Raw genomic sequence first — 9,794 nt, 5'->3', positions numbered from 1 at the left:
AAAGCAGGCTCCAGGCTCTGAGCTCTCAGCACAGAGCCTGATGTGGGGCTTGAACCCATGAACCATGGGATCATGATAGGAGCTGAAGTTGGACACTTAACCAACTGAGTCACCCAGATGCCCCTATCCAGTTAGTTTTTAACTGAGAGTTTCTTTGGAGTACCTGCTTTTGCTTTTGTCTTCCCATCTCTCACTTATTTCTTTGTGATTACTACTAATATTTTTTTACATCTAAATCTAGAAAAATGTATAGTGTTATCTACCATTTCTGGATGAGAACTACCATCTTCTAGTCAGTCAAATCTGTAAAAAAGCCAAAGAAGGTAGAGGGCTGGTTTTCTTACCTTTACCTCCCTCCCCTCTCATCTCCCTCTTTCCTTCTCTCTTTACTATATTAGTTAAAATGAGAGTCTGGAAGCCCTGAGTTCCGTGATTTGGGGGATGTTTTAAGGCACATGATTTTGTTTAAAAGTGAAGGTCCTGTTTGAGGGAAGTATTTTTTTTTTATCCCAGGAAACGTACAGCCTGGGTACCATACGATGTGCATATAAACTGTGCCATCATCCTGGGCGGGCACATTCTTAGGCTCTTTCTTCACACTTCCCCTCCACCATGGGAGAAGCACCCTCAGGGCAGTCTGCTTTAGCATTCTGCCCAGGAAGATTATTTCAGGGGAAGAATATATTCAAACCCATCTGTCTTGGGTTAAAATTTTCCCTGTGTACAGATCAAATCCTCCTGGGGTCCTGTTGCAGAGCCCAGGTGGCCTTTAAGAGGGACTGACAGTGCAGGGTGAGCATGTGCCCCTATTCCCAGGAAAATTCAGGCGTTCCACCCCAGTTAGCACACAGCTCTTTTTTAAAAAAAAAAAAATTAAATTCCAGTGTATTTAACTTACAGTGTTATATTAGTGTCAGGTATACAATGTAGTGATTTGTCAGTTGTGTACGTTACAACAAGTCCATTCCCTAATCCCCATCACCTATTTGACCCATGCCTCCACCTACTTCCCCTCTGCTAACCATTACTTTGTTCTCTATAGTTAAGAATCTGTTTCTTGGTTTGTCTCTCCCTCTTTTTTTTTTTTACTCTTTGCTCCTTTGTTTTGTTTCTTAAATGCTCCCATATGGGTGAAATCATACGGTATTTGTCTTTCTCTGACTTATTTCTCTTAGCATTATAATCTCTAGCTCCATCCATATTATTGCAAATGGCAAGATTTTATTCTTTTTTATGGCTGAATAATCCATTGTATGTGTGTATATATGTATGTATATACACATACATACATACAATATATTCTTTATCCATTCCTCTGTGGATGGATACTTGGGTTACTTCCATAATTTTGCTATTGTAAATAATGCTGCTATTAACCTAGGAGTGCATGTATCCCTTTGATTTAGTGTTTTTGTAATTTTTTGGTAAATACCCAGTAGTGTGATTATTGGATCATATGATATTTTTATTTTTAATTTTTTAAGGAAACTCCATACTCTTTCCCAGAGTGACCCCACCAGTTTGCATTCCCACCAGCAGTGTAAGAGGGTTTCTTTTTCTCCACATGCTTGCTGACACTTGTTGTTTCTTATGTTTTTGATTTTAGCCATTCTGACAGGTGTGAGGCGATAGTGAAGCTTTGATTTGTATTTCCCCAATGATGAGTGACTGTTGAGTATCTTTTCATGAGTCTGTTGGCCATCTGGGTGTATTCTTTGGAGAAATGTCTGTTCATGTCTTCTGCCCATTTTTAGTTGGATTATTTGTTGTTGAGAGTGTTGAGCTGTGTAGGTTCTTTATACATTTTGATAATAACCCTTTCTTGGATATGTCATTTGCAAATATCTTCTCCTATTCCATAAGTTGCCTTTAGTTTTATTTATTATTTCCTTCCCTGTGCAACAAATTTTTTTGATGTATTACCAAAGTTCATTTTTGCTTTTGTTTCCCTCGCCTCAGGAAACATAACTAGAAAAATGTTTCTATGGCCAATGCCAAAGACATATCTGCCCGTGTTCTCTTCTAGGCTTTTTACAGTTTCGGGTCTCACATTCCATGGTGAGTTTATTTTTGTGTATGGTGTAAGAAAGTAGTCCAGTTTCATTATTTTGCATGTTGTTGACCAGTTTCCCAGCACCATTTGTTGAAGAGACTGTCTTTTCCCCATTGCATATTCTAGCCTTCTTTGTTGAGGATTAATTGACCATCCAATTGTCGGTTTATTACTGGGCTCTTTTATGTCTGTATTTGTGCTAGTACCAGACTGTTTTGATTGCTGTAACTTTGTAATATAACTTGAATTATAACTTGTGATACCTCCAGCCATGCTTTTCTTTTTCAAAATTGCTTTGGCTGCTCAGAGTCTATTGTGGTTCCATATAAGTTTTGGGATTGTTTGTTCTAGTTCTATGAAAACCGCTGATGGTATTCTGATAGGGATTGCATTAAATCTGTAGATTGCTTTGGGTAGTATGGACGTTTTAACAATATTCTTCTAATCCATGAGCACAGAATGTCTTTCCCTTTGTTTGTGTCATCTTCATTTCTTTCATCAGTGTTTTAGCTTCTTCTTTTTTTTTTTTTTAATATATGAAATTTATTGTCAAATTGGTTTCCATACAACACCCAGTGCTCATCCCAAAAGGTGCCCTCCTCAATACCCATCACCCACCCTCTCCTCCCTCCCACCCCCCATCAACCCTCAGTTTGTTCTCAGTTTTTAACAGTCTCTTATGCTTTGGCTCTCTCCCACTCTAACCTCTTTTTTTTTTTTCCTTCCCCTCCCCCATGGGTTCCTCATCAGTGTTTTAAGTTTACATAGTAGAGGCCTTATACCTCTGTGGTAAGGTTTATTTCTAGATATCTCATTATTAGGGTGCAATTACAAATGGGATTATTTTCTTAATTTCTGTTTCTGATGCTTCATTATTAGTCTGTAGAAATGCAATGGATTTCTGTTCATTGATTTTGTATCCTGTGACTTCAGTGAATTCATTTATCAGTTCTAGTAGTTTTTTTGGTGAAGTCCATAGGATTTTCTAGATACAGTATCATGTCATCTGCAATTAGTGAAAGTTTTACTTCTTCCTTACCAATTTGGATGCCTTTTATTTATTTATTTGTTTGTTTCCTGATTGCTGTCGCTAGGACTTCTAGTACTATGTTGAATAAAAGTGGTGAGAATGGATATTCTTGTCTTGTTCTCAGTCTTAAGGAAAAAACTCTCCGTTTTTCACCAGTGAGTATGCTAGATATTTTTTCTCTATGGTTTTTATTATGTTGAGATATGTTCCCCATGAGCCTACTTTGTTGAGAGTTTTTATCATGAATGGATGTTGTACTTCATCAGATGCTTTTTCTGCATCTGTTGAAATGATCACATGATTTTTATCCTTTCTCTTATCGATGTGATGTATCACATTGGTTAGTTTGCAGATACTGAACCACTCATACATCCTGAGAATAAATCCCATTTGATCATGGTGAATGATTTCCTTAATGCATTGTTGGATTCAGTTTGTTTGTTAAGGATTTTTGCATACGTGTTCATCAGAGATATTGGCCTATAGTTTTTTTTTTTTTTTTTTTGTAGTGTCTTTATCTGGCTTTGGTAATAGGGTAATGCTGTCCTCAGAGAATGAATTTGGAAATTTTCCTTCCTCTTTTATTTTTCAGAATAGTTAGAGAAGAATAGGTATTTACACTTCTTTAAATGTTTTCTAGAATTTCCCTGTGAAGCTACCTGATCCTGGACTTTTGTTTATTGGGAGGTTTTTGATTACTGATTCAATTTTATTGCTGGTAATTGGCATGTTCAAATTTTCAATTTCTTCCTGCTTCAGTTTTGTCATGTTCTATGTTTCTAGGAATTTACCCATTTCAGGGCGCCTGGGTGGTGCAGTCGGTTAAGCGTCCGACTTCAGCCAGGTCACGATCTCGCGGTCCGTGAGTTCGAGCCCCGCGTCAGGCTCTGGGCTGATGGCTCAGAGCCTGGAGCCTGTTTCCGATTCTGTGTCTCCCTCTCTCTCTGCCCCTCCCCCGTTCATGCTCTGTCTCTCTCTGTCCCAAAAATAAATAAACGTTGAAAAAAAAATAAATTTACCCATTTCTTCTAGGTTGTCTAATTTGTTGGCATATAGTTTTTTCATAATATTCTCTTACAATTATTTGTATTTCTGTGGTGTTGGTGGTTATTTCTCCTGTTTCATTTGTAATTTTGTTTGAGTTTTTTGCCCTCTTCTTGCTCCTAACGATTCTGGATAGAGGTTTATCAATTTTGTTGATCTTTTAAAAGAACTTCCTGGTTTCATTGAAATTTTTTATCTTTTTTTTTATTCTATATCATTTATTCTTACTCTATTATTTACTTTCTTCTGCAGTTTTTGGGTTTTGTTTGTTGTTCTTTTGCTAGCTTCTTTAGGTATAATATTAGTTGTATATTTGAGATTTTTCTTGCTTCTTGAGGTCCTGTATTGCTATAAACTTCTCTCTTAGAAGTGCTTTTGCTGTGTCCCAAAGATTTTAAATCACTGTGTTTTGTTTTTATTTGTTTCCATGCATTTTTTTTACTATTTTATTTCGTGGTTGACCTATTAATTGTTGAGTAGCATGGTATTTAACCTCCATGTATTTGTGGTGTTTCTTGCGATTGATTGCTAGTTTCATAGTGTATGGTCAGAAAAGATGGATGGTTTCACTTCGTTCTTTTTGAATTTGTCGAGGCTTGTCTTGTGACCTAATATGTGATCTATCCTGAAGAATGGTCCATGTGCACTTGAAAAGAATGTGTATTCTGCTGTTTTAAGATGGACTGTTCTGAATATATCTTTTAGATCCATCTGGTCCAATGTGTCATTCAAAACCACTGTTTCCTTATTGATTTTCTGTTTGGATGATGTATCCATTTATGTAAGTGGAGTGCTAAAGTCCCTCCTATTATTGTATTACTCTCAATTTGTTCCTTTATGTTTCTTAGGAAATTATTTGGGTTCTTCGATGTTGGGTGCATAAATATTTACAATTGTTTAACTTTACGTTGGATTGTCTCCCTTATTTTATAGTGGCCTTCATTGTCTTTTGTTACAGTCTTTGTTTTACAGTCTGTTTTGTTCTATATGAGTGTTGGTACTCCAGCTTTCTTTTGTTGTTTTTTTTTAAATATGAAATTTGTTGTCAAATTGGTTTCCATATAACACCCAGTGCTTATCCCAAAAGGTGCCCTCCTCAATACCCATCACCCACCCTCCCCTCCCTCCCACCCCCCATCAACCCTCAGTTTGTTCTCAGTTTTTAAGAATCTCTTATGCTTTGGCTCTCTCCCACTCTAACCTCTTTTTTTTTCTTCCCCTCCCCCATGGACTTCTGTTAAGTTTTTCAGGATCCACATAAGAGTGAAAACATATGGTATCTGTCTTTCTCTGTATGACTTATTTCACTTAGCGTAACACTCTCCAGTTCCATCCACGTTGCTATAAAAGGCCATATGTCCTTCTTTCTCATTGCCACGTAGTATTCCATTGTGTATATAAACCACAATTTCTTTATCCATTCATCAGTTGGTGGACATTTAGGCTCTTTCCATAATTTGGCTATTGTTGAGAGTGCTGCTATAAACATTGGGGTACAAGTGCCCCTATGCATCAGTACTCCTGTATCCCTTGGGTAAATTCCTAGCAGTGCTATTGCTGGGTTGTAGGGTAGGTCTATTTTTAATTTTCTGAGGAAACTCCACACTGTTTTCCAGAGCAGCTGCACCAGTTTGCATTCCCACCAACAGTGAAAGAGTGTTCCCATTTCTCCACATCCTCTCCAGCATTTATAGTCTCCTGACTTGTTCATTTTAGCCACTCTGACGGGCATGAGGTGATATCTGAGTGTGGTTTTGATTTGTATTTCCCTGATGAGGAGCGACGCTGAGCATCTTTTCATGTGCCTGTTGGCCATCTGGATGTCTTCTTTAGAGAAGTGTCTATGCACGTTTTCTGCCCATTTCTTCACTGGATTATTTGTTTTTCAGGTATGGATTTTGGTGAGTTCTTTATAGATTTTGGATACTAGCCCTTTGTCTGATATGTCATTTGCAACTATCTTTTCCCATTCTGTTGGTTGCCTTTTAGTTTTATTGATTGTTTCCTTTGCAGTGCAGAAGCTTTTTATCTTCATGAGGTCCCAATAGTTCATTTTTGCTTTTACTTCCCTTGCCTTTGGGATGTGTCAAGTAAGAAATTGCTGTGGCTGAGGTCAGAGAGGTCTTTTCCTGCTTTCTCCTCTAGGGTTTTGATGGTTTCCTGTCTCACATTCAGTTCCTTTATCCATGTTGAGTTTGTTTTTGTGAATGGTGTAATAAAGTGGTCTAGTTTCATCCTTCTGCATGATGCTGTCCAGTTCTCCCAGTACCATTTGTTAAAGAGACTGTGTTTTTTCCATTGGATATTCTTTCCTGCTTTGTCAAAGATTAGTTGGCTATACTTTTGTGGGTCTAGTTCTGGGGTTTCTATTCTATTCCATTGGTCTATGTGTCTGTTTTTGTGCCAATACCATGCTGTCTTGATGATTACAGCTTTGTAGTAGAGGCTAAAGTCTGGGATTGTGATGCCTCCTGCTTTGGTCTTCTTCAAAATCACTTGGGCTATTCGGGGCCTTTTGCGGTTCCATACAAATTTTAGGATTGCTTGTTCTAGCTTCGAGTAGAATGCTGGTACCATTTTGATTGGGATTGCATTGAATGTGTAGATAGCTTTGGGTAGTATTGACATTTTAAAAATATTTCTTCTTCCAATCCATGAGCACAGAATATTTTTCCATTTCTTTATATCTTCTTCAATTTTCTTCATAAGCTTTCTATAGTTTTCAGCATACAGGTCTTTTACATCTTTGGTTACGTTTATTCCTAGGTATTTTATGGTTCTTGGTGCAATTGTGAATGGGATCAGTTTCTTTATTTGTCTTTCTGTTGCTTCATTGTTAGTGTATAAGAATGCAACTGATTTGTGTACATTGATTTTGTATCCTGTGACTTTGCTTAATTCATGTATCAGCTCTAGCAGACTTTTGGTGGAGTCTGTCGGATTTTCCATGTATAGTATCATGTCATCTGCAAAAAGTGAAAGCTTAACTTCATCTTTGCCAATTTTGATGCCTTTGATTTCCTTTTGTTGTCTGATTGCTGATGCTAGAACTTCCAACACTATGTTAAACAACAGCGGTGAGAGTGGACATCCCTGTTGTGTTCCTGATCTCAGGGAGAAAGCTCTCAGTTTTTCCTCATTGAGAATGATATTAGCTGTGGGCTTTTCATAAATGGCTTTTATGATGTTTAAGTATGTTCCTTCTATCCCGACTTTCTCGAGGGTTTTTATGAAGAAAGGATGCTGAATTTTGTCAAATGCTTTTTCTGCATCGATTGACAGGATCATATGGTTCTTATCTTTTCTTTTATTAATGTGATGTATCACGTTGATTGATTTGTGAATGTTGAACCAGCCCTGCAGCCCAGGAATGAATGCCACTTGATCATGGTGAATAATTCTTCTTATATGCTGTTGAATTTGATTTGCTAGTATCTTATTGAGAATTTGTGCATCCATATTCATCAGGGATATTGGCCTGTAGTTCTCTTTTTTTTTACTGGGTCTCTGTCTGGTTTAGGAATCAAAGTAATACTGGCTTCATAGAATGAATCTGGAAGTTTTCCTTCCCTTTCTATTTTTTGGAATAGCTTGAGAAGGAAAGGTATTATCTCTGCTTTAAATGTCTGGTAGAATTCCCCAGGGAAGCCATCTGGTCCTGGACTCTTATTTGTTGGGAGATTTTTGATCACTGATTCAATTTCTTTCCTGGTTATGGGTCTGTTCAAGCTTTCTGTTTCCTCCTGGTTGAGTTTTGGAAGCGTGCGGGTGTTTAGGAATTTGTCCATTTCTTCCAGGTTGTCCAGTTTGTTGGCATATAGTTTTTCATAGTATTCCCTGATAATTGCTTGTATCTCTGAGGGATTGGTTGTAATAATTCCATTTTCATTCATGATTTTATCTATTTGGGTCATCTCCCTTTTCTTTTTGAGAAGCCTGTCTAGAGGTTTATCAATTTTGTTTATTTTTTCAAAAACACCACTCTTGGTTTCATTGACGTGCTCTACTGTTTTCCTTTAGATTCTATATTGTTTATTTCTGCTCTGATCTTTATTATTTTTCTTCTTCTGCTGGGTTTGGGGTGTCCTTGCTGTTCTGCTGCTATTTCCTTTAGGTGTGCTATTAGATTTTGTATTTGGGATTTTTCTTGTTTCTTGAGCTAGGCCTGGATTACAATGTATTTTCCTCTCAAGACTGCCTTCGCTGCATCCCAAAGCATTTGGATTGTTGTATTTTCATTTTCATTTGTTTCCATATATTTCTTAATTTCTTCTCTAATTGCCTGGTTGACCCATTCATTCTTTAGTAGGGTGTTCTTTAACTTCCATGCTTTTGGAGGTTTTCCAGACTTTTTCCTGTGGTTGATTGCAAGCTTCATAGCATTGTGGTCTGAAAGTATGCATGCTATGATCTCAATTCTTGTATACTTATGAAGGGCTGTTTTGTGACCCAGTATGTGATCTATCTTGGAGAATGTTTCATGTGCACTCAAGAAGAAAGTATATTCTGTTGGTTTGGGATGCAGAGATCTAAATATATCTGTCAAGTCCATCTGATCCAGTGTATCATTCAGGGCCCTTGATTCTTTATTGATCCTGTGTCTAGATGATCTATCCAATGGTGTAAGCGGAGTATTAAAGTCCCCTGCAATTACCACATTCTTATCAATAAGGTTGCTTATGTTTGTGATTAATTGTTTTATATATTTGGGGGCTCCCAAATTCGTTGCATAGACGTTTATAATTGTTAGCTCTTCCTGATGGATAGATCCTGTAATTATTATATAATGCCCTTCTTCATCTCTTGTTACAGCCTTTAACTTAAAGTCTAGTTTGTCTGGTATAAGTATGGCTACCCCAGCTTTCTTTTGAGTTCCAGTAGCATGATAGCTAGTTCTCCATCCCCTCACTTTCAATCTGAAGGTGTCCTCAGGTCTAAAGTGAGTCTCTTGCAGACAGCAAATAGATGGGTCTTGTATTTTTATCCATTCTGATACCCTATGTTTTTTGGTTGGAGCATTTAGTCCATTTACGTTCAGTGTTATTATAGAAAGATATGGGTTTAGAGTCATTGTGATGTCTGTAGGCTTCATGCTTGTAGTGATGTCTCTGGTACTTTGTCTCACAGGATCCCCCTTAGGATCTCTTGTAGGGCTCGTTTAGTGGTGACGAATTCCTTCAGTTTTTGTTTGTTTGGGAAGACCTTTATCTCTTCTTCTGTTCTATCTGACAGACTTGCTGGATAAAGGATTCTTGGCTGCATATTTTTTCTGTTCATCACATTGAAGATTTCCTGACATTCCTTTCTGGCCTGCCCAGTTTCAGTAGATAGATCCATCACTAGTCTTATCGGTCTCCCTTTATATGTTAGAGCATGTTTATCCCTAGCCGCTTTCAGAATTTTCTCTTTATGCTTGTATTTTGCCAGTTTGACTATGATATGTCGTGCAGAAGATCGATTCAAGTTACGTCAGAAGGGAGTTCTCTGTGCCTCTTGGATTTCAATGCCTTTTTCCTTCCCCAGATCAGGGAAGTTCTCAGCTATGATTTCTTCAAGTACACCTTCAGCACCTTTCCCTCTCTCTTCCTCTTCTGGAATACCAATTATGCGTATATTATTGCGTTTAATTGTGTCACTTAGTTCTCTAATTCTCCCCTCATACTCCTG

The sequence above is a fragment of the Lynx canadensis genome, chromosome C2 (assembly GCF_007474595.2).
Source record: "Lynx canadensis isolate LIC74 chromosome C2, mLynCan4.pri.v2, whole genome shotgun sequence".
Lineage (NCBI taxonomy): Eukaryota > Metazoa > Chordata > Mammalia > Carnivora > Felidae > Lynx > Lynx canadensis.
Note: the sequence above shows the minus strand (reverse complement) of the source record.